Here is a 23,889-nt window from a genome sequence, read left to right on the forward strand (position 1 = left end):
TCACTATCCTGAGAAACTAGTGAGTTAGAAAGTAAAAGAAGGTAGGTGGGATTGCAAAGAGGATTGGTTGGCCTATAAAAATGGGGGAAGGGAGAGAGAGAACAAAAAGAGAGAGAGAGCGAGAGGGAAAGTTTGATCCATAAGTGTCCCAATTGTGCTAAGGACAGACAGGTTACTTTCAAGCAGTGAGCCCATTCTCAGAATCTATAAACTTGCTTTACATTGGAGCCTTCACAAGTGTTCATGAGGCAGAGAATGGTACTGGGAAGGGATTGGTTCAATCACAGGACTGGTGGGAGAAGAGTGAATTCTCACCTTCTCCATGATACACAGGTTCCTGATGACCCGATGATCACTGCTTATCAGAACCAGGGGGCAGAGGGTGGGGTAGCAACACAAGAAAAAAATTGATATGCTCTCCAGCTGAAAGTCATTGTCAGCTGTAAATGTCAAATTCAAAGTAATAAGGCTGTTGATCCAGTAAAGACAAACAAAGCAGGAGACCAGGAGCAAGATGGTGTGGGTGGCTCTAGTCTCTGGGGAGGATTTGGGGTAGAGGCTGGTGCTGCGGATGTGCTGGACTTGTTTATGATGTCAGTAGAGCAAAATCACCATATAGCCACTGGACCAGCTCATGAGGATCACAAAGTAAACATCTAGTGGGTGTCATAGCAGTTAGGAAGGCAACTGCTTGGATAAAATTCCCATCAGGGACAGTGAAACAATATTTTGAAACATACCCATTTCCCAAGATGGTGACATTTCTGATGGCTTGGTTGGATGTAATCACTCTTATATAGATCAACATGTTGAGGATACAGAGGAAGAGGAAGGAAGGGAGGATAAATCTGGGAGCTCTGAGTTTGAGATGGGCCCATGAGTGGTAGGACATGGGCCAGGGGTTGATGGCGGGATAGGCGTGAATGGGGGACAGTGAGGTGAGCTGCAGAAGAGCAGAGTGTACGGGGTGGGAAGTAGAAAGAGAGAAGGGAGGTGAGGTAGGAGGGGGCAAGGTGATGGAGCTCTGAAGCCAAAAGTAAGGAGTTTTTGTTTCGTACAGAGGCTGATAGGCAACAACTGGAGGTTTTTAGTGACATGCCCAGAGCATTTCTGTAGGAAGATGATCCCGGCAGCGGAATGAAGAATTGACTGGAGTGGGGAAAGACAGGAGGAAGGGAGATCAGAGAGAAGGCTGACACAGTAATCCAGCTGGGATATTATGAGAGCTTGTAACAGCACGATAGCCATTTGGATGGAGAAGAAAGGGCAGATCTTGGCAATATTATAAAGGTGAGACTGGCAGGTGTTGGTGACGGATTGGATGTGTGGGGTGAATGAGAGAGCTGAGTCAAGGATGACACCAAGGTTACGGGCCTGTGAGATGGGAAGGATGTTGGTGCCATCCACAGTTAAAGGGAATTCAGGGAGAGGACAGGATTTGGGAGGGAAGATAAAGAGCTCAGTCTTGGACACGTTGAGTTATAGGTGGCGGGCAGACATCCAGGTGGAGACATCCTAGAAGCAGGAGGAGATATGAGCCTGAACAGAGGAGGAGAGAAGAGGGGAGGAGATGTAGATTTGGGTATCATCTGCATAGAGATGATAGTTGAAGCCATGGGAGTGAATGAGTTCACGAAGGGAGTGAGTATAGATGGAAAGCAGAAGAGGGCCAAGAACTGACTTCCTATAGTTAGTGGATGGGATGGAGAGGAGGAGTCCGTGAAGGAGACCGAGAATGAACGGGCAGAAAGATAAGAGGAGAACCAGGAAGACGGAGTCCATGAAGCCAAGGTAAGAGAAGGTGTGGAGGAGAAGGGGATGGTTGACAGTGTCAAAGGCAGCTGAGAGGTCGAGGAGGATTAGGATAGAGTAGGAGCCATCGGATTTGGCAAGAAGGAGGTCATGAGTGACCTTTGAGAGAGCTTTCTCGGTGGAGTGGAGGGGATGGAAGCCAGATTGGAGGGAGTCCAGGAGAGAGTTGGAGTTGAGGAATTCAAGGCTGCGAGTGTAGACGACTCATTCTAGGAGTTTGTAAAGGAAGGGTAGGAGGGAGACAGGATGATAACTGGAAGGGGAAGCGAGGTCGAGAGAGGGTTTTTTAGGAAGGGGGAGACATGAGCATGTTTGAAGGCAGAGTGGAAGAAGCCATTGGAGAGTGAGTGGTTAAAGACAGAAGTTAAGGAGGGGAGGAGGGAAGGGGCGATAGTTTTTATAAGGTGAGCGGAAATGGGGTCCGAAGCACAGGTGGAGGAGAATTGGTAGACATTTTCCTTGACCATAAAGAGCTTGTGGTATAGAGAGGGAGATAGATAATGACATTAATAAATAAATAAATTACAGATATATTCATAAGTGCTGTGGGGCTGAAGGTGGAGTGAATATCAAGTGCTTAAAGGTAACAGATCCAAGTGCAAAAGTGACACAGAAGGGAGAGGTAATAGAGGAAAAGAGGGCTTATTTGGGGAAGACCTCCAGGAGGACATAATACTTTAATAAAGCTTTGGAGTTGGGGATATTGGTGGTCCATCGTATATGGAGGGAGATGGAGTCTCAGGTCAGGAGGTGGCCTTGGACAAGGGGTCAATAGGGAGACAGATGAGATTGAAGTACAATGAGCAAGTTGGCATTAGAGGAGTGAATTAGGGGAATTATAGGGTTAGTCAGGGAAGGCTTCTTGGAGAATATGTTTTTTGTATGCATTTGAAAGTGGGAAGTCTATTCGTCAGTCCGATAAGAGGAGGTCAGAGTTTCAGACCAGAGGGAGGATGAAGGCAAGGTGTTGATGGCAAGACAGTAGAGATTGAGGTAAAGAGGTACAGATAGTATTAGAGGAGTGAAGTGTATGGGGTGGGTTGTAGTAGACCAGAGGGGTACAGTAAGATGGGAAGAGCTGACTGAGTGCCTTAAACCCAATGGTAGGGAGTTTCCCTTTCACGTGGAAGTGGATGGGCAATAATTTGTGGTTTTTAAGGAGTGGGGAGTCAAGGACTGAAGTGTCTTTTAGAAAAATGATTTGTTCAATCTGTCATCAATCTATCCATCAATCTATCCATCTATTCATCCATCTTCTATTTCTGAATCTAGGAAGTTTTCCTGAACAGGTTTTCATATACCTTCCCAGGCCCCAGGAATGGGAGTGTGTGTGTGTGTGTCTGTGTGTGTATGTGAGTGTGTGTATGTGAGTGTGTGTATGTGAGTGTGTGTACTAGAGGTCTGTAGGCTGAGGACCCTTGAGCTGCTCCAGCCAAACTCCCCACTCAGGCTTTAGAGGACAAGGAACTGGGCTCTTTGACATGATAATTAATCAATCAGTGGTATTCATTGAGTGTCCACTGTAAGCAGAGAATTTTATTTGGGGGAGTACAGTGGAATCCCTGCCCTCGTACCATTTACAGTCTAGAGAGGGAGACAGGCACTGAAATAATCTACACACAGGAGGAAGAAGGAGATGTGGCTATGTTTGTGAGTTAGTGTTTGAGTGGTAGGGTGTGTTTATTTGTTATTCTTTCTTTAACCTTTATGCTAACGTTGGCAGTAATAGCAGCTGCTGCAAACCCCACCAAAACCCTTCTCATCCCCCTGCCTTTGTGTTTGCTTTTTCCATGCTTCCAGCCTGACTTCCTCACCTCAGCTGAAGCTGCAGGGACAAAGACAGGGATGAATCAGGGCAGGCTGTGGAGCACATGGAGGCTTTGGAGAGGACAAGTCCGGGAGCCCTGCTGGGGGATCTCAGATAAGTCACTTAGCTGCTCTGTGAGTCAGTTTCCTCATCTGTAAAGTGGGGATAAAATACCAGTTGTTGCCCTCTCAAACTGCAGTTCCTGTGTAGGGAAACGACTCTGTCCAATCTGCTTATTCCCACTGTCCACCCTGTGTACAGGGATCATGTCTACAAATTCTATTGTACTATACTTTTCAAAGAGCTTAGTACAGTGCTCCGCACACAGCAAGAGCTCAATAAATACCAATGATTGATTATTCGATTGTCTTGTATCTCTACCAGTTCTTAGGACAAGGCTTGGCACATAAGTAGTCCTCAATAAAAATCATCATTCCCATCATTTAAAAACAGCTCCTCCTTCCACCCTACTTGAATCAATGGCAACCCCCATTCTCGATGTTCCAGGGTGGGACTGCCTGCAAGCTAATGGGAAGTGAGCATGGTGTTGGAAGGGAAAATAGTAGTGGTCTCCTTAGCTACCTCCAAGATAGAAATGGAACATTTAACAAAGGATCAAAAACAGACAGAGACTATGGATGAGTAGAAAGTTAGCATGAGAGTGAGAAGACAGAGGGACAGGAGGAGGCCAGGAGAGAGCATTCACCCAGTCCAAAGGGTTCCACATTGTTTTTCCAGGCTTCATTCTATGCTATGTTAATGATCCTTCAAAATGATCCCAGTAAGCAGTGGCTTATGAAGTATCTTTACCACGTCTCTGCAAAGTTGGAAATATGAAGTCACCTGATGTTCTGAGCAGAGAGGCGGCACTGGCGGAGAGGGAGTCGGGACTTGAGCTGAAAGTCATGTGATACAATTGAGACCATTCCAGGTCCCAGCCTGAGGAGCCTGAGGTCAGCCTGCCTTCCCTAACAGCCTGCAGCTTCAGCAGGGCAACATGGAAGCTGATATTCACTAGTAGGCCGGCACACCGGAGGAAGAGTTTTACCCTTGGATCTGTGACCTTTGGGCATTTGATATTTGCCCACCCTCAAATGATGTTTGAATCTGCTGTCTGCCTGCACACCCTCACCTCCCCCATTTCTCCACCTCAATCTTGCCTATGAACTAAACCCTTCAGAATAAAGAAAAAAAAAAGAAAAGGAAAACAAAATGAAAAATAAAAAATAATAAAAAGGGAATACTTTAATTCTCTTCTATGTTTGCTTGCCCCTACCTCCATGACTGCTCCGGGACTGTTGCCTTCAGGACAGCTTTGCAGGGGGGGCTGAGGGTGGGCACCATAGAAATATGTCTGGATTGCATCTTAACTGGGGGAAGGAGAGGGGAGGCATCATGATGTACGAGAGTATTCAAACCCAACACCTTGAGGTTGGTAGGCTTGAGAGAGCCCAGATGACCTCAGAGATCAGTCACACAATTGTCATGCAAATCACAGTCCTGTCCCGGCACAGTCTGAAGCACAGTCTGGTTAGTAGCCTTTGTGGATGTGGACAGCCCAGAAGTGTCACTGAGCTACTGGGTAACTGTGAAATCCCAGGATTAGGATGAGCGCATTATGCCTCTCCTTCGTAAAAATCCACTTTGTGCTGAAAAAAAATCGAGTATCTTTCTCTTTGACTTTTGGGTTAGGAAAATGAAATGTAAGTGGTATGCTATAAAATATGGATTCCTTTTTCTCCCTCCCTCCTAAACTGTGGAGCCCATTTGTTATAGGTACTGCCTGATCTGCCTTATTACACTGCTTGGCACATAGTAAGTGTTTAACAAACACTACAATAATTATTTCAAATTACCAAAGTTTAAAAATAGCCTCAGGTTTTGGGAGTGGTTCTGAAATGGGCCCTAACTTATGAATTGTTAAGGATATGGGCAAACATTACACATGATACAGCCACTAGTTCAGTGAACTTGGACTCACTAGGTTGTTAAAAGTCAAAGGCCATAGGATGAATCTCAGAAATATTTTGATAGTATTATCACTTAAGTTTCTGCTACCTTATTCCTTCTCAACTGCTTATGATAAATACCAAAGACTCCCTCCAGCAGTAGAATCGAGGATACGTGGAGACTGCACAGGGTTGGGGTAAACAAGGCAACAACAGGAACCTGCAGAAAGCTTATATTAAGAATTGATCTGTAATCACTACCTATCAAGGAAGAACTGATTCTGCTTCCCAGAATCCTCCCTCAGCACAACCTCCCCTGACTGAGCTTAACCCAAGGACACAGGCCAAGAGAGACAGGGCAGAGTCACTGAGAACTCAACTTCTTAAACAGATTCGATTCAGGAATCTCTTCTGTCACATCACCACATCCCATAGCTTTGAGTCTACACTCCGCTTCTCTCCATTTCTCCCTTCTTCTCCTATTAGAAAGCCCCAAACCAAAGAGAAACTAACCAGGGTTGGAGCTGTTTGCACCAGATCATGCAATGGAAGTCTTGTCCTGTCTCTGCCTTGAGGGGACACTATTGGACAGCAATAGTTATAGGAACAGGATGAGGTGAGCTCATCTTCCCCAAGGGCTGTGATTACTATGTCACTTGAAGCTGCTGTGACAATGTCTGGAATCATGGTCTTAGGTGCCCCCAAAGAATGAGCAATTTTCTCTCCTGATTGCAAACCCTTCTTCAGATAATTGACGATTTCATTATTTAATTGAGGAATTTATGTGTGAACTCATTAATCTTAGGTGGCATAAAAGTTTGATAGTTTATCAGTGGTGTACAATGGGGTGGTGTTCGTCAGAGAATCCTACAGGTATTAGGATACAAAAGAGCATTCAATTCATCCCTTTGCCTCTATATCAGTGACTACCTAAGATCAATACAAACAACTGAGCATTATGAAAGCTTCATGGAATTTTAAAGTATTCTTTTCTTTTCTCATTATCTCTCTCTCTCTCTCGCTGGCCATTCCAATGATTCTGGGTCTACTGCAGATCTTAGCACAGTCCTTGCTACATAGTAAGTGGTCTGTATATACTACTATAAATACCATTAATAAATATCAATTGTTTGTGAACTTTCAGACCTGAAACACTATTTTGAATAGTTTGGATCCCCTTTGAGTTTCTCTCATCTGCCTAGAAACATACACCAATATCTTGTGTACACACAAACAGATGAACAGTCAATCAATCATATTTATTGAGTGCTCATTGTGTATAGAGCACTGTACTAAGTGCTTGGGAGAGTACAATATGGTAATATAACAGACACATTCCCTATCCACAACGAGCTTACAGTCTAGAGGGGGAGACAGATGTTAATATAAATAAATAAATTACAGGTATGTACCTAAGTGCTGTGGGGCTGTGTGGAGGGATGAATAAAGGAAGTAAATCTGGGTGATGCAGAAGGGAGTTGAAGAAAAGGAAAAGAGGACCTAGTCAGCTAAGTCCTTATTTTTTCTACAAAACCATTCAGTCCACGTTTCCTTATTCCCCTAGAAGCTCCAGTGATTGCCCATCCACTGCCGCATCAAACAGAAAGTCCTTTCCAACAGCTTTAAAGTAGTCAATCACCTTGCCACCTCCAACCTTACCTCCCTGACTTACTACTAAGACCCATACATTTCGCTCTTTTATTGCCAATCTACTCTCTGTACTTTGATCTCATCTATCTCCCCACCAGTCTCTTGCCCACATCCTGCCTCTAGCCCGGAACACCTTCCCTCTTCATATCTGACAGATGATCACTCTCCCCACCTTCTAAGCCTTATTAAAGGCACATCTCTTCAGTTAAAAAAGAAATACATGTTTTTTAAAAAAATGGTATTTGTTAAGCATGAGCTATGTTCCAGGCACTGTACTAAGAACTGAGACAGATATAAGATAACCAGTTTGGATGCAATGTCCACCCCACATAATGCTCACCATCTTAATTATCATTTTACAGATGAGGTAACAGAAGTAAAGAGAAGTTGATTGACTTGTCCAAGGTCATGCAGCAAACAAGTGGTGGAGCTGGGATTAGATAAGGATAATGATGGCATTTCTTAAGCGCTTACTATGTGCCAAGCACTGTTCTAAGCACTGGGGGGATACAAGGTAATCAGATTGTCCCACGTGGGGATCACAGTCCTAATCCCCATTTTACCAATGAGGTAACTGAGGCACAGAGAAGTTAAGTGACTTGCTCAAAGTCCCAAAGCTGACAAGTGGCAGAGCCAGGATTAGAACCCACAACCTCTGACTCCCAAACCCGTGCTCTTTCCACTGAGCTATATTGCTTATCCCAGGTCCTCTGTCTCTCACATCTGTGCTCTTTCCACTAGACCCGGCTGCTTCTCAGGTACATGACCCATCCCACCAAAAGCTCACAATCTTGACTGGGGAGGATATGCTCTTCAGAAAGACAAATGAATTACAGAAAAAACATCGAAAAAATGGACTTGGGTGTTGGTTCACCTTTTGGCCTGTGGTTCAGGCATTTACATTAAACAAAACAATTCCATTATAAAGTCAGTCAGTCAGTTAATTGTATTTATTGATGGCTTACTGTTTTCAGAGCACAGTACCATGCATTTTGAGGAGTACAATATAACAATTTAACAGGCACAGTCCCTGGCCACAATGAGCCTGCAATCTAGGGGGGAGAAAACAATATAAATGAATAAATTACAGATATGTACATAAGTGGTGTAAGGCTGACAGAGGAAATGAATGAAGGGAGCAAGTCAGGGTGATGTAGAGGGAGTGAGAGAAGAGGAAAGGAGGGGTTAGTCAGGGAAGGACTCTTGGAGGAGATGTGCCTTCCATGGGGCTTTAAAGGAGGGAAAGGTAATTATCTGCCAGATATGAGGAGGGAGGGCATTCCAGGCCAGAAGCAGGACATGGGTAAGAGGTTGGTGGTGAGATAGATGAGATCATGGTACAGTGAGAAAGTTAGCATTAGAGGAGTGAAGTATGTGGGCTGAGCTGTAGCAGGAGAGTAGTGGAGTGAGATAGAGGGGTCAAGGTGATTGAGTGCTTTAAAGCTAAGCTTGCTAAAGATACTGAAATACTGAGTGGCCAGAGAGATAGATGGAGAACCAGGACAGGACAATGTCAGTGAAATAACATAAAATGACATATAATAATAATAATAATAATAATAATAATAATAATGATGGTATTTGTTAAGCACTTACTATGTGCCAAGCACTGTTCTAAGCACTAGGGTAGATACATGGGGCTCTCACGTTTAATCCCCATTTTACAGATAAGGTAACTGAGGCACAGAAAAGTTAAGTGACTCGCCCAAGGTCACACAGCACACAAGAGGCAGAGGCGGGATTAGAACCCACATCCTCTGACTCCCAAGCCTGCATTCTATCCACTAAAAACACACTTTTTGCCAAATGATTCCTAGTACACAAAGTAACTGGATAAATGTGATGGTTAAGGTGCAAGAATCCAGAAAGGGAAGATCAGGAAGAAAGGGTAAGAATCCCACACTCCAACACCAATTGAGTAATATATTTTCAGTTTCATGAGAAGCAGCATGGTTTAGTGGACAGAGCACAGGCCTGGGGTCAGAGGTGATGCGTTCTAATCCCAGTTCTGCCACTTGTCTTCTGTGTGGCCTTGGGCAAGTCACTTTACTTCTCTGTGCTTCAGTTCCCTCATCTGTAAAATGGGGATTAAGACTGTGAGCCCCATTTGGGAGGGGAAGTGCAATGTCTGGCACATAGTACGCACTTAACAAATACCACAATTATTATTATAATTATTTCATAACCTGGACTGACTGATTTTTAGAAAAGTAATATGGGTAAAATAGTGAAATATGGACTGGAGTAGGGAGAGACGGGAGACAGAGAGGTCAGTAAGAAGGCTGGTGCAGTAGTCAAGGTGTGATAGGATAAATGCTTGGATTAATATGGAAGAAGTTTGGATGAGTAGAAAGGGTGGATTTTAGCAAACCTATGGTGGTAGAAATGACAGGACCTGGTGACATTTTGAAAACGTGGGTTGAATGAGAGAGATGAGTTGAGAATAATGGCGAGGTTATGGTAGATTTGATCCCTGACCACAAGGATCTCAGATTGGCCAGTCTGTGACCCACTGAGCCTATGCCTCCTCTCTCTCCTTCTCATTCCTTTAAGTAGTTCTGCATGCAAATGAATGTGAAGAGTTCAGAGAGATGTATGTACTCTAATAATCTAGTGGAGTAGATGGAAAGAGAAGGTCAGCAATGTGAAGAGGAGATGATTGGTTCACCCGTCAGCAAAGATTGTGCCTACCAAGAGCTTAGTACCATGACCTGTGCATCTCAAGTGCTCAGCAAATACCAGGGACTGATTGAATGACTGGGGAAAGGCAAGCAGGAGAAAGAAAAATGCAGGCACCCCTTCCATTTAGTTTGATCATCGTTAGTTCTCTGTCCTGGTTCTCTGAGGACAGAGAAGTTTCCCTATGGGGGAGAGCCTGGTCTCAGAATCTACTTCTGCCTAGCGATTGGACCACTCACTGGTGGGCCCAAAGTAGAGGTTAGTGCTCAGGAATGACTTCACTGGTCAAGGCCCTTCTCCTCTGTCTCCCCTTCCCCAGGGCACAGTGGTTCACTGGTGAACAAGACGAGGAGGCAGAGAGTGGGGTAACGGGCAGAGAGAAAAGCTGTTGTGCCCCCAAGGTGAAGAGCTTTTTAAAATGCATTAGTCAGATAGAGTGTAATAAAGCTGTTGATCCAGTTAAAAGCAAGTGAAGCAACTGACCAGGATCAGGATGGTGAAGGTGGCTCTGATCTCTAAGGAGGAATTGGGGGAGAGGTTGCTGCTGCGGATGTTCTAGACTTGTTTGTGGTGTTGGTAGAGCACAGTCACCATGTAGCCACTGGCCCAGTTCATGAGGAATATGAAGAAGAGATCTGGGGTAGTCATGGCACTCAGAAAGGTAATCGAAGGGATAAAATCCATGCCAGGGATAGTGGAACAGTATTTCAAAGCATATCCATGCCCCACGATGGTAACATTTCTGAGGCCTTGAATGGAAGTAGTCACTCTGATTTAGATCAGCATATTGAGGATCCAGAAGGAGAGGATAGAAGGGAGGATGTATCTGGGAACCCTGGGTTTGAATCTGGCCAACTGGGAGGTGCTGGGACTGATGGTGATGGCCTGGAATACACTCAGAAGACAGATGGTGCAGCTGGAAAGGCTATGGCACACTCTGTTAATGTTCATGACATGCTGACACCCAAGGACATTGAAAGTATTCCTCATCCCAACGGCCATCATGCTCTCTGGGACCCCATGGGTGAGAAGTGTCACTATGTTGGCCACGGTTAGGTGGATGAAGATCAGGTCTATGGACTTCTTCTGCTTGGGTTATGAAACTGTTCATGTACACCAGAAACATGGTTGAGTTTCCTAGTAATCTGAAGATCCCCTGGTAGAGGAAAATAATTTTGAAGACTTAAGTCGCTAGGTAGCACTGTCAGCAAAATTTTTCATAACCAGGGAACCCAGAGATACCCAAAAGGAAATAATAATAATGATGATAGTATTCGCTGAGCATTTACTATGTCCCAGGCACTGTACTAAGCACTGAGGTGGATACAAACAAATCAAGTTGGACAGTCCCTGTCCCACATGCGGCTCACAGTCTCAATCCCCATTTTACAGATGAGGGAACTGAGGCCCAGGGAAGTGAAGTAACTTGGCAAGGTCACACATTAGATAAGTGGTGGAGCCAGGATTAGAACCCATTACCTTCTGACTCCCTAGCCTGTGCACTATCCACTAAGCGATTCTCTCTATAGTGTTCCAATAGTGATCCTTATTTCACTTTTCTTAACTTTCCAGAATACTGTCATGTTCATCATCTGCAGAAGGGCAAGAAACGGGCAACAAAGATGACCAAGTTGATCAAAAACCAAGGTGGTCATTTTGGTTATCAATGAAGAATGAGGAGGCAGAGGTAACTATAACTACACAGTATACAAAGAAACCTAGGGGGTCAGGATGTGTATGGCTACAGATGGAATAGGTAGAGATATGGTGAGAGGCTCATGGGAAGAACACGCAATTCTCCATGCCCATTTTTGGAACCCCAGACAAGACTCTTCTGGAATCAGAGAAGTGGCCACCCCGGTTAGGACTATCCTGCCCAGAGACCAGGGTGGGGGAAGCAATTTCCCAGCAGCTCCTTCTCTTCCCCAGCTATTGGAGAGGATCACTGGGCTCTTCAGTTGGTTACCACCTGGTACCAAAAACATTCATTTTGAGGAGAGTACCTGGAAAGTGGTATGGCTATACAGGAAAATGACAAGAAGAAGTTATAACTATTGACATGTTGTTAGTTATTTGCATGTGGGAACTCCCCAGCAGGAGGGGTGGAGGGCAGGGGACTTACCAATCAGAGATAAAGCAGGAGGGATGGGTCTGAGGGAAGACAGGTACAGGAAAGCCAGGACCTGGGAGGAGGCAGCAACCTTTGAACCACAGTCACTCATCGGAGCCTGAAGGGAAACAGCTTATGTTGGTCATTTTTAGATGGTGGGAGCCCTGGCCCTGGCCCCTGGAGACTTTCCTGGGATCTTATTTAGGGGTGGCTTCCCCTTCTGTCAGCCCCCGAGGCAGGCATCAGTTGGGAGGAAAGACTACAATTTTTAATATGTTCGAAAGCACTCTAGTTTCTCTCATAACCAAGGACGTTCTCCCACGCTGTGCATACACACTTGATGGGTTCTCCAGTCAAGGCGAGGCTCCAGGAAAACACCTCAAGAATGAGAGACTGAGATCCTAGTAATTAATCACTGAGGATTTGTTTATGTGCCAAGCGCTGTACCAAGTGTATCAAGGTAGAGAAAATGCAATCAGAACCATCACAGTCCCTATCCTACATAGAACTCACAATCTCAAGGGGTGGGAGAACAGGGATTTATTTCCATTTTTCCCAGCAGGAAACTGAGGTACAGAGAAGCTAATTGACTTGCAGCCATGTGTCAAAAGCAGGCACGTGGTGAAACAAGATCAGATCTCCTGACTACCAGGTTTATGCATTTTCCATTAGGTTGAGCTGCTATTAAGCAATTGATTCTAATGCTAGTGGCTTGCCTATTTTCACTGGCACTCTCTCATCCCTGGCAGTCTTATTCCTCCTGTGGCACAAACAACCTAATTCAGTCCTGCAGACATGTTCTATAGCCAAGACCCAGGTCACTTGTTTTTACTTGCCCTCACTTTGCCAGACAACCACTCTCCTCACCTTCAAAGCCATTAGAGAAGCAGCGTGGCTCAGTGGAAAGAGCATGGGCTTTGGAATCAGAGGTCATGAGTTCGAATCCCAGCTCCGCCACTTGTCAGCTGTGTGACTGTGGGCAAGTCACTTCACTTCTCTGTGCCTCAGTTCCCTCATCTGTAAAATGGGAATGAAGACTGTGAGCCCCACGTGGGACAACCTGATTCCCCTGTGTCTACCCCAGCGCTTAGAACAGTGCTCTGCACATAGTAAGCGCTTAACAAATACCAACATCTTCTCCGAAAGGACTTCCCTGATTAAGCCCTCTTTTCCCACGCTCTCTTTCCCTTCTTCATTGTCTACGGACTTAGATCTGTGACCTTTGGGCATTTAGTTTTTACCCTACCCTCAACCCTACAGATATGTAAATTATATATCATAAATGATTTATTTATATCAATGTATATCTCCTCATCTAGACTGTAAGCTCATTGTGGGCAGGGAACGTATCTACCAACTTTGTTGAATTCTACTCGCTCAATTGCTCAGTAAGCTCTCAATAAATACCACTGATGATAGTCCAAGTCCTGAGTCAGGGTGGTTGTCGATGCCCTTTTGGAGTTGGAGCACCCCCGAACAATCCCAAACAGTCTCGTCCCTCTCAGCATAGCAATGTCTTCTTGGGAATGTGGCAATGCACAATCACAAATGACAAAATGTTGGTGATGCTAATCTAGACAAGTATGAATAGCAGAACTACAGTGGCTATATGAATGTATAAATATACATAAATGTACACACATGTATACATGTATATATAGTATATGATAATACATGAATATAGGTATATATAATTATATATATGCTTACAATATTTCATGTACTCTGCTGTATATATATGAATATATAATATAAAATGTTTAGTTAATTCATATTGAACCATCTTATGTAATGTCAAATTATGTCACTATAAGTTTTGGAAGTAGGTTATTTTTGTCCATACTATTTGTAAAAATCATATTCAGCAGTCTTACAAATTTGGGGTTCAAACCTGAAAGTCATGTAATGGTGGCAGCCATTTATAGCATAAACATTTGGGAGTTTGATTGTGTAAACCTCTTACAATAATTCTAAACCTTCTATGGGAAAGGAAAGGGCACTGGCACCCTGGACAAATCTGGATGCTCAGTCAGCCATCAGTGGCTCCAGGGTTGTAAATAACAATATTTGTTATGCATATTCTCTGTCACACTTGAGGATCACAGTCTAAGAGGGAGGGATATCAAGTATTGAATCCCCATTTTACTGATGCAGGAATTGAGGCAAAGGGAAATTAAATGACTTGCCCAATTTTACCTAGCAGGCAAGTGGTAGAGCGGGAATTGGAGCCCAGGCTTTCTGATTTCAGGTCATGGGTTCTTTCCACTATGCCACCATTGTGGCAGGTTGGTAAGGACTGGAGTGATGATGGACTGATGTGCTGGGATGAATCGCAAGCTGGGGGAGTGGATCAGTGATGGAAAAGGATTTGTGGTTTCCACCTATTCTTGCAGTCCCTGATGACTGGAGGGTTATGTGGGAATGCAACCTCACAAACATCAAACATAACAATAAGGAATTCCCTCTGAGATGGTGTTTTAGATCTTTATTTCCCAGTGACTTAAAAAGGCCCTTCTCCTTTTTATGGCATTTTGATAATGAGATCTTCATTTTGCAGCATGAATGTCAACATCTCTGAACAAGGGGATCAAGGAAATGTTTATAGGCCAAATTTTCCCACTTTCAAGGTCTTGTCCTGACGTCTATCAGATGTTCACTCCCTCTTTTCAAGTTGTTTCTCTGGCAGCAGATGTCTTGAATTCAGTCACTTTTCCCTACTTATTTTGCCAGTGTGATTACGTGTTTTGGGAGGGAGGCACTGTCCCTGTTTGGCAGCAAAGTTGGTCACTTGGCCTCTTGGGAATTTCTTTTACTTTTAGGCCAGTGAGTACCATTTTTCATTTCACTGTATGATTCAAATTACTGGACTATAAACTCCTTGAGGGCAATTATCTTGTCTACAACTCTTGTACTGAAGTCTCCCAACTGCTTGGTTGAGTGTTCTGCACACAGTAAGTACTCAGTAATACCATTGATTGATTGATTGATTGATTGATTGATTGATTAGTCTGGGAAAAGGTGGAAGGAGTTACAGAGAAGACATGTCCTATTGTATTTGTCCATCAACTACCCCAGTTGCCCTTGCTCTAGAAATCAGAGATGTTTCCATCCATGCAGAGGACACATTCTCAAGATCTGACCCATCCTCTGATTGGACCATTCACTGGTAGGCTTGAGGCAGAGGTTAATGCTCAGAAATGACTTGACTGGGCATAGGACTCATGGGAAGAGAGGGGAGTCTCACATTTCCCGGAGTGCAGTGGTTCCTGTTGACTCGGGGAGCACTGCTGATCAACACCAGGGGGGCAGAAGGCAGGGTAACAGGCAGAGAAGAAAGTTACATTGCTCTCCAAATCAACATCTCTTTGAACCACATATATCACGTACAGGGTAATGAAGCTATTGATGAAATAAAAACAAACGATGCAAGTGACCAGGAGCAAGATAGTCTGGGTGGCTGTGGTCTCTGGGGAGGATGTGGGGGAGAGGCTGGTGCTGTGGATGTGCTGGACTCATTTTTGGTGTCGGTAGAGTACGATCACCATGTAACAGCTGGCACAGCTCATGAAGAACAAAAAGAAGAGATCTCGGAGGGTCATGGCACTTAGACTGGCAACTGAGTGGATATAACTCCCATCAGGGATAGTAAAACATTATTTTGAAAGATAACCTCCCCCAAAGATGGTGGAGTTTCTGAGGCCTTGAATGGAGGTAATCACTCTGATGCAGATCAGCATATTGAGAATCCAGAAGAAGAGGAAGGAAGGGAGGATGTAGTTGGGGGCCCTGGATTTGAATCAGACCCAGTAGTAGGTGCTGGGACTGATAGTGATGGCCTGAAACACACTCAGGAGACACGTGGTGCAGATGGAAAGACCACGGCAGACTCTGTTAATGTACATGAGACTCTGACACCCAACGTCATTCAGAACATCCCTCATCCCAAAGGCCACCATCATCTCTGAAACTCCCCAGGTGAGACGTGTCAGTGTGTTGGCCACGGCCAGGTGAGTGAGGATCAGGTCTGTGGTGTTCTTCTGCTGGGGCTGAGTTATGAAAATGTTGATATACACCATCTGCATTGTTGAATTTCCAAGAAAGCCTTAGGCAGTCTGGTAGTAGAAGAAGATCCCAAAGATCAGGTCATTTGACCACATTTTCAGTGAATTTTTTCTTAACCAGGAAGTTCAACAGTCCCTAAGGAGAAATCCAAAGACATTTTCCAAAATGAATACATCAGAGTTCTACATTTTTAAAAATGCATAATGATTTCATATCAATCACCAGAAGGCATAAAGAAGGTTAGCCAAGTTGAACAAGGAGTAGTAGTGATGGTAACAACATTTTTTATTAAAATTTTACTGTGTGGAGAGAACTGTACTATGAGTTGGGAAAGAACACATACTTGGGGATTAGACATGTTACCAGTCCTTTTGGAGACTCCAAATTCAGGGGTGTAAGGTCGGGGTGAAGGGCCTGGAGACAGGATTGACGAAATAAAACTTAAAAAATCAGTACAGTGCTGTGCCTGGAAGAGTGGAATTTCAGGCTTCTCAGGTCTCAGACTTCAAAGCACACCGGTAGTCACAGTAACCATTACAGCAACCACCACTCTTCCCTGGAAGTCTGTGACCAGCCCCATGCTCTGGGTGTTTTTCTCTTTCCTGTCGGTGAGGTGGGAAGGAGGATGGGATGGTTTCTCGTTGATGGTGCAGAGGAGAGCCAGTGCCTCTTCTGAGGGAGGCAGCATAATAATAATGACAATGATAATAATGATGTTATTTGTTAAGCACTTGTGTGCCAAGCCCTGTTTTAAGTGTTGGGGTAGAACAGAGTAATCAGTTTGTCCCACGTGGGGCTCAAATTCTTGCCAAATCCAATGGCTCCTACTCCATTCTAATCCTCCTTGATCTCTCTGCTGCCTTTGACACTGTCGACCATCCCCTCCTCCTCCACACCTTATCTCACTTTGGCTTCACGGACTCCGTCCTCTCCTGGTTCTCCTCCTATCTCTCTGGCCGGTCATTCTCGGTCTCCTTCACAGGCCCCTCCTCCCCCTCCCATCCTTTAACTGTTGGAGTTCCTCAAGGGTCAGTTCTTGGCCCTCTTCTGTTCTCCATTTACACTCACTCCCTTGGTGAACTCATTCGCTCTCACGGCTTTGACTACCATCTCTATGCAGATGACACACAGATCTACATCTCTGCCCCTGTCCTCTCCCCCTCCCTTCAGGCTCGCATCTCCTCCTGCCTCCAGGATGTCTCCACCTGGATGTTGGCCCGCCACCTAAAACTCAAGGTGAGTAAGACTGAGCTCCTCATCTTCCCTCCCAAGCCCGGTCCTCTCCCAGACTTCCCTATCACCGTGGATGGCACGACCATCCTTCCCGTCTCTCAGGCCCGCAATCTCGGTGTCATCTTTGACTCGTCTCTCTCGTTCACCCCACACATCCTATCCGTTACCAAGACCTGCCGGTTTCACCTTTACAATATCGCCAAGATCCGCCCTTTCCTCTCCACCCAAACGGCTATCTTACTGCTACAGGCTCTTGTTATATCCCGGCTAGACTACTGTGTCAGCCTGCTCTCTGATCTCCCTTCCTCCTCTCTCGCCCCGCTATAGTCTATTCTTCACTCCGCTGCCCGGCTCATCTTCCTGCAGAAACGCTCTGGGCATGTCACTCCCCTTCTTAAACACCTCCAGTGGTTGCCTATCAACCTCCGCTCCAAACAAAAACTCCTCACTCTAGGCTTCAAGTCTCTCCATCACCTTGCCCCTTCCTACCTCTCCTCCCTTCTCTCTTTCTACTGCCCACCCCACATGCTCCGCTCCTCTGCCGCCGACCTCCTCACCGTCCCTCGGTCTCGCCTATCCTGCCGTCGACCCCTGGACCACGTCCTCCCGTGGTCCTGGAATGCCCTCCCTCCTCACCTCCACCAAACTAATTCTCTTCCCCTCTTCAAAACCCTACTTAAAACTCACCTCCTCCAAGAGGCCTTGCCAGAGTGAGCTCCCCTTCTCTCTCTACTCCCTTTACCACCCCCCTTCACCTCTCCGCAGCTTAACCCTCTTTTCCCCCCATTTCCCTCTGCTCCTCCCCCTCTCCCTTCCCATGCCCTCAGCACTGTACTCGTCTGCTCAACTGTATATATTTTCATTACCCTATTTATTTTGTTAATGAAATGTACATCGCCTTGATTCTATTTAGTTGCCATTGTTTTTACGAGATGTTCTTCCCCTTGACTCTATTCATCGCCATTGTTCTTGTCTATCTGTCTCCCCCGATTAGACTGTAAGCCCATCAAATGGCAGGGACTGTCTCTATCTGTTGCCGATTTGTTCATTCCAAGTGCTTAGTACAGTGCTCTGCACATAGTGAGCGCTCAATAAATACTATTGAATGAATGAATTTTCCAGATGAGGAAACTGAGGCACAGAGAAGTGAAGTGACTTGCCCAAAGTCACACAGCTGAAAAGTGGCAGAGCTGGGATTAGAACCCATGACCTCTGACTCCCAAGCCCGTGCTATTTCCACTAAGCCATGCTGCTTCTCCACGCTCTTCAAGGCTCTTCATGGCTTTTCAAGCCACGCTGCTGAAACAGCATGTGTGGCTGTTCAGTGCAGGGAATGTTGAGAGCACATTGCAGAGGCACGCTGCACAAGCCCTTTCCCAGGTCCCATTTTTGCTAAGGTTGGAAGGATCGGCAGTGGGGCTGGATCAGCACTGGGGTGATAGAGTTTATCAGTCCCTGTTGTCTCTAACAGGGGATTATTATTGACCATTCAGTTTTACTATATCTTAGAATGAGATCCCCCCCAAGGGATGGGTCAAGGAGAGGAGACCAATGGAGGGAAAAAAAAACTGTCTCAGAGAAATTCCAAAAGAGTTGGAGACATTTAATGTGCCTGATTAAGTCAGATGCTTTTCAATCAATTAGCCTGCCTCATGATTATTAATAGTAGTGCTTGTTAAGTCTTACTGTGTGCCAAACAATAGGATAAGCACTGGGGTCAAATCTATAAGATCAGATCAGACCAAATTATTGTCCCTCAATCGTCTAACAGTCCAAGACAGAAGGGCTACTGTTATTTAATCCCCATTTTGCAGATTTTACAAATGCTGGTGCAGAGAATTAAGCCCCAGATCATATAGCGGGTAAGAGGTGGAGGTGGAATTGGAATCCAGGTCTTCTGACTTCCAGCCATGTGCTCTTTCTAGTATGCCATACCATTTTTCTCTTACCTGGATACACTGTATAACCTGTTTTTAATAAAGAATGGATTGTATTTTTGCCTGTGTTGTTTTTATTTGGGAGATTTTCTTTCTTGATATTTCCTGCAGGGGTAAAAATAAAGGAGGTAGAAGCAGGGCCCTTTGTGGGGAGGGGGAGATAGGGACAAGTTCTGCAGATTTTCTCTGCTAAGCCGAAGCTCTGTGAGGACCTGTTGGAGGCTCTTCCCCCATCTCCCCTGCTCACCCTTTAATGGTTTTGACTCCTTTTCCAGTATTGATTAGTGGGCTGCAGGAGGCAAAGGGAGCTCAGTGAGCTTCTGGAGAAGGGCAACATTGCCCAGAAGCTTTCCCCATTGACGGGAACTCCCTGGATCCTCTGCCCTGAATCCCTCCCAGCCTCAACAGGGCTCTCCAATCTCAATTCCCACCCTTATTCATTCAGTCATTCCTTCATTCATTCCAGCAAACACTTTCTCCTACACAAGGCATTCTCCTTCCCTCACTGCCCACCCTGAAATGTTTATAGTTAAAATTGTGACAACTGAATGTCATCTTCTTTGCTATTGAAAGCCAAAGTTGAATATATGCCTAATAATGTTGGTATTTGTTAAGCGCTTACTATGTGCCGAGCACTGTTCTAAGCGCTGGGGTAGACATAGGGGAATCAGGTTGTCCCACGTGGGGCTCACAGTCTTCATCCCCATTTTACAGATGAGGGAACTGAGGCACAGAGAAGTTAAGTGACTTGCCCACAGTCACACAGCTGACAAGTGGCAGAGCTGGGATTCGAACTCATGAGCCCTGACTCCAAAGCCCGTGCTCTTTCCACTGAGCCACGCTGCTTCTCACAGACTGGTAGACTGTTGAATGAGAATAAATGTGGAATTGGAGTTGGTTTGCCCTCCTATCCTCCCACAGAGCCTCTGGTGAAATCCTTCCCCCAAAGAAATCCCCTTAGTCTTATTCGTTCTCTCTCTCCATTTCTTCCTCAACATCCTTCCTGCCCTCCTCCCCACTACAAATACACAGAGGCCGCAGATCCCCAATAGACGTAAATAAAGGGGAAGCCACCTGCCAATACAGACAGATTTGTGTAGAAAGTGGCACAACAAGCATTCCCTTTCTCCCTCATGAATGGACAGAAAAACAAAGAGGCAAGACATGGAGAGAGAAACAAAATCCGATGAAAATTCAGTTTCATCTGTTACTTCAAATGAAATGCAATAGTTACAGCATTCCAGGTGATTTCTATGTTTAGTGGTTAAAGGATTTAATTTAGTTTAGTTGTTAAAATTTAGAAGCGGTGTGGCCTAGTGGATAGAGTATGGGCCTGGGAATTGGAACTATCTGGGTTCTAGTCCCACCTTGCCACTTGTTTTCTGTGTGATCTTGGGCAAGTCACTTCACTTTTTGTATCTCAGTTTCCTCGCCTGTTAAACGGGGATTAAGACTGTGAGCCTCATGTGAGATGTGGACTGTGTCCAACCTGATTAACTTGTATCTATCCCAGCACTTAGAACAGTGCTTGGGACATAGAAAGTGCTTAACAAATGCCATTTGTTTAAAAAGTATACAACACATTCCTCTAAGTGAATCAGTGAAGATGAACAGTGAACATATTTGAAGATGAGGACAAGTAAAACAGAAACTCCTAACCTCTGGCTTTAAAGCACTCAATCACCTTGCCCTCTCCAGTCACCTCAATCATCTTTCCTTTCTCATTTCTTTCTACAGCCCAAGATGCCCACTTCACTCCTCTAACAACAACCTACTTATTGTAGCTCGGTCTCATCTCTCTCACCACTGACCTATATCCTGCTTCTGGCAAGGGCTTCCCTCTCCCTTCATAGTTGACAGATGACCACTCCCTCCACCTTCAGAGCCATGTTAAAACCACATCTCCTCCAAGAGGTCTTCCCTTAGTATGTCCTCATTTCCCCTATGTCCTCTCCCTTCTCTGTCTCCCTTTCACTTAGATCTGTACATTTTGTGCACCCCACCCTCAGCCCCTCAACTCTTACTTACATATCCATAATTTCTGTTAATGTCTACTTCCCACTTTAAGCTCCTTGCTGGCTGGGAAAATGTCTAATAATAATACTGTTGGTATTTGTTAAGCGCTTACTATGTGCCAAGCAGTGTTCTAAGTGCTGGGGTAGATACAGGGTAATCAGGTTGTCCCACGTGAGGCTCACAGTTAATCCCCGTTTTACAGATGAGGTAACTGAGGCACAGAGAAGTGAACTGACTTGCCCACGGTCACACAGCTGACAAGTGGCAGAGTCGGAATTCGAACCCATGACCTCTGTCTCCCAAACCCGGGCTCTTTCCAGTGAGCCACACCTTTTCTCTGACTACTGCTACTGACTCTGTTATATTGTACTTTCCCAAGCATGTAGTACAGTGTTCTGCACACAGCAAGTGTTCAATAAATATGATTGATTGATTGATTCCCACTTGCTCAATTCTCGGTTGATTTTTAATTCATTCACTCAGAATTGCCTGCTATTATCTAGTGATTCGATTTTTTTTCATCTTAAACCAGTACAGAACAGAGTGGGGACTCACTTTTGCCCAACCTTAAGTCTTGAAAAAGGGGGTTTTCCTGAGGCAGTTTCTATCCTCTCTCTTAGGAGAACCCTCTGAAATAAGATGGGGATACACAGGGCACCAGACCCACCAGGATTTCAATTTAGGCTTGGAGGCAAATAAAGATGTTACCAAAGTTAAAGATAGGTTTCGGTGTTGGGTACAACTACAAGTTGAAGCGGGTTGTAAAGGCATAAACTAAACTCAAATCATATAATTTCCCTCCTTTAGTCATTTTCTGAAGCAGTGTGGTCTAAAGGAAAAAGCACAGGTCTGAGAGTGAGATGATTTGGGTGATAATTCCAGCTCTGCCATTTGTCTGCTCTGTGACCTGAGGCACATCACTGAACTTACCTGTGGCTCAGTATCAAAGAGGTATTTAAAATTAGAGAGAGATGTAGGGATGCTGAAGAGACAGGAAGGTGATCCTGGGATGTGGAGGAGGCTCTGGCAACCCAGGGGAATAGGGAGCATTGGGCTAGAAAAGTCAGTGCAGGGGCTACTTCTCAAGCAAATTTGTTTACGGGGAGATGCAATTTAAAAGGTGTGATGCCAAGCTGGTTCAAATGAAATATCTAGAATGTCAGTTCTACCCCTAAAGAAAAACTCCAGGATCATATCAATGCTGATCCTCAGAATATTCACTTCAGAAAACTTCACTGCAAATATAAAACACACTGATATTGCTTGCTGGATGGTTTAATTCCCTGCTAAGCATTGAATCATTCTGGGGTCTAGTCTGGTTCTTTGTCAGATATCCTCTGTGATTTGGACCAAGGCACTTAGCAACCCTGATCCTCTCTTTCCCCTTCAGCATCATGGAGATCATCTGCACTGCACTGTGACGTAAAGATAAAATAACATCGAGGACCAGAAAGTATTCTCAAAAGGATATAAGCTATATAAATCAAAGGACACCTCATTCATTTCAGGACGGCTAGTTATTATGATCATTTCTTCTGTTTCCTCTCCCATATTCCTTTTCATCCACCCTTGATTGCTATCCAAGAGTCTCTGCAGCACATATGAATTTAGGATAAGGAGAGGTATAAAGAGGGGCAAGCTAGACAACACAGAGAACTAACAGAAAAATTACACTGAGAATCGAACTATAATTGTCATCTACTGAGAGCCACAGGACTTAACTCATTCTTTCCCTCTCGCTTTGGGTTTCCCTGCCTGAGCTTAACACAAGTAGTCTGGTAGACACTCAGAACTTAGCTGTTCACACAGATTCCATTCAGGAATCTCTCCTATTACATCACCACATCTCCATGAACCTCAACCTAGTCTCTTTTTCTCTCCATTTCTCCCTCCCCTCAGCAGAGAGCCTGAAAGCTAACGAGAGACTCACTTGTCATTGCTTATGTTCTTACTGGATCATGCAATAGAAGGTTTGTCCTGTTTGGATCATGTGGGGACACATTTGGGCAGCAGCAGTTATAGGGAGAGGATGGTGTGAGCTCATCTTGCCCAGAGCTGTGATTACTGTGTCACTCACTGTGTCTGTGATACTGTCTCCAGGAAGAGTTTGAGACCTCCCCAAAGAATAAGCCATCTTTCCTCCCCTTCTCAAGCTTTCTATGAGGTCAAATCACATGGATGGTTTAATTTTTCAAATGAGGAATTATTTGATGTAGGTAACAATCTTAATATCATTGCATGAGAGTTAAACCTTTTGAAGCTTAATCTATGATTGACCTAGAAGTGGTGTCAAGCACAGGTTCCTAGATGCAGAAGGCAATAGGAAGTCATTTAACTCAGCCCCAGCCTCCAGGATGGTGATTGCTTAAAATAAGCACGACAGAAAAGAAATTGTGAGAGTCCTGAAGTTTCAATTGAATTTTTAATGTAATGTAATTTAATTATTTTAAGCAAAGTTTTAAGTGAATTAGCTCCATATCCTTTTCACACCACTCCTTCCTTTCACCCACTTTTCTCATGTTTCTTTTAGGAGTCTTTCAGGTTGCAAGCACAATATTTACTATACTGGAAAACCTTGTAGTTTCTCTCAAACATCAAAGCTTCAGGTAGATGCCTCAGAACTGAGGAACTAAT

The 23,889-nt window shown here is 44.7% G+C and overlaps 2 pseudogenes; both read right to left on the minus strand.

Annotated features, from left to right (window-relative positions):
* On the minus strand, positions 10,176 to 11,080 carry ORNANAV1R-PS3242 (vomeronasal 1 receptor ornAnaV1R-ps3242 pseudogene; annotated as a pseudogene).
* ORNANAV1R-PS3243 (vomeronasal 1 receptor ornAnaV1R-ps3243 pseudogene) lies at positions 15,192 to 16,164 on the minus strand (annotated as a pseudogene).

The sequence above is a fragment of the Ornithorhynchus anatinus genome, chromosome X5 (assembly GCF_004115215.2).
Source record: "Ornithorhynchus anatinus isolate Pmale09 chromosome X5, mOrnAna1.pri.v4, whole genome shotgun sequence".
Taxonomy (NCBI): Eukaryota; Metazoa; Chordata; class Mammalia; order Monotremata; family Ornithorhynchidae; genus Ornithorhynchus; species Ornithorhynchus anatinus.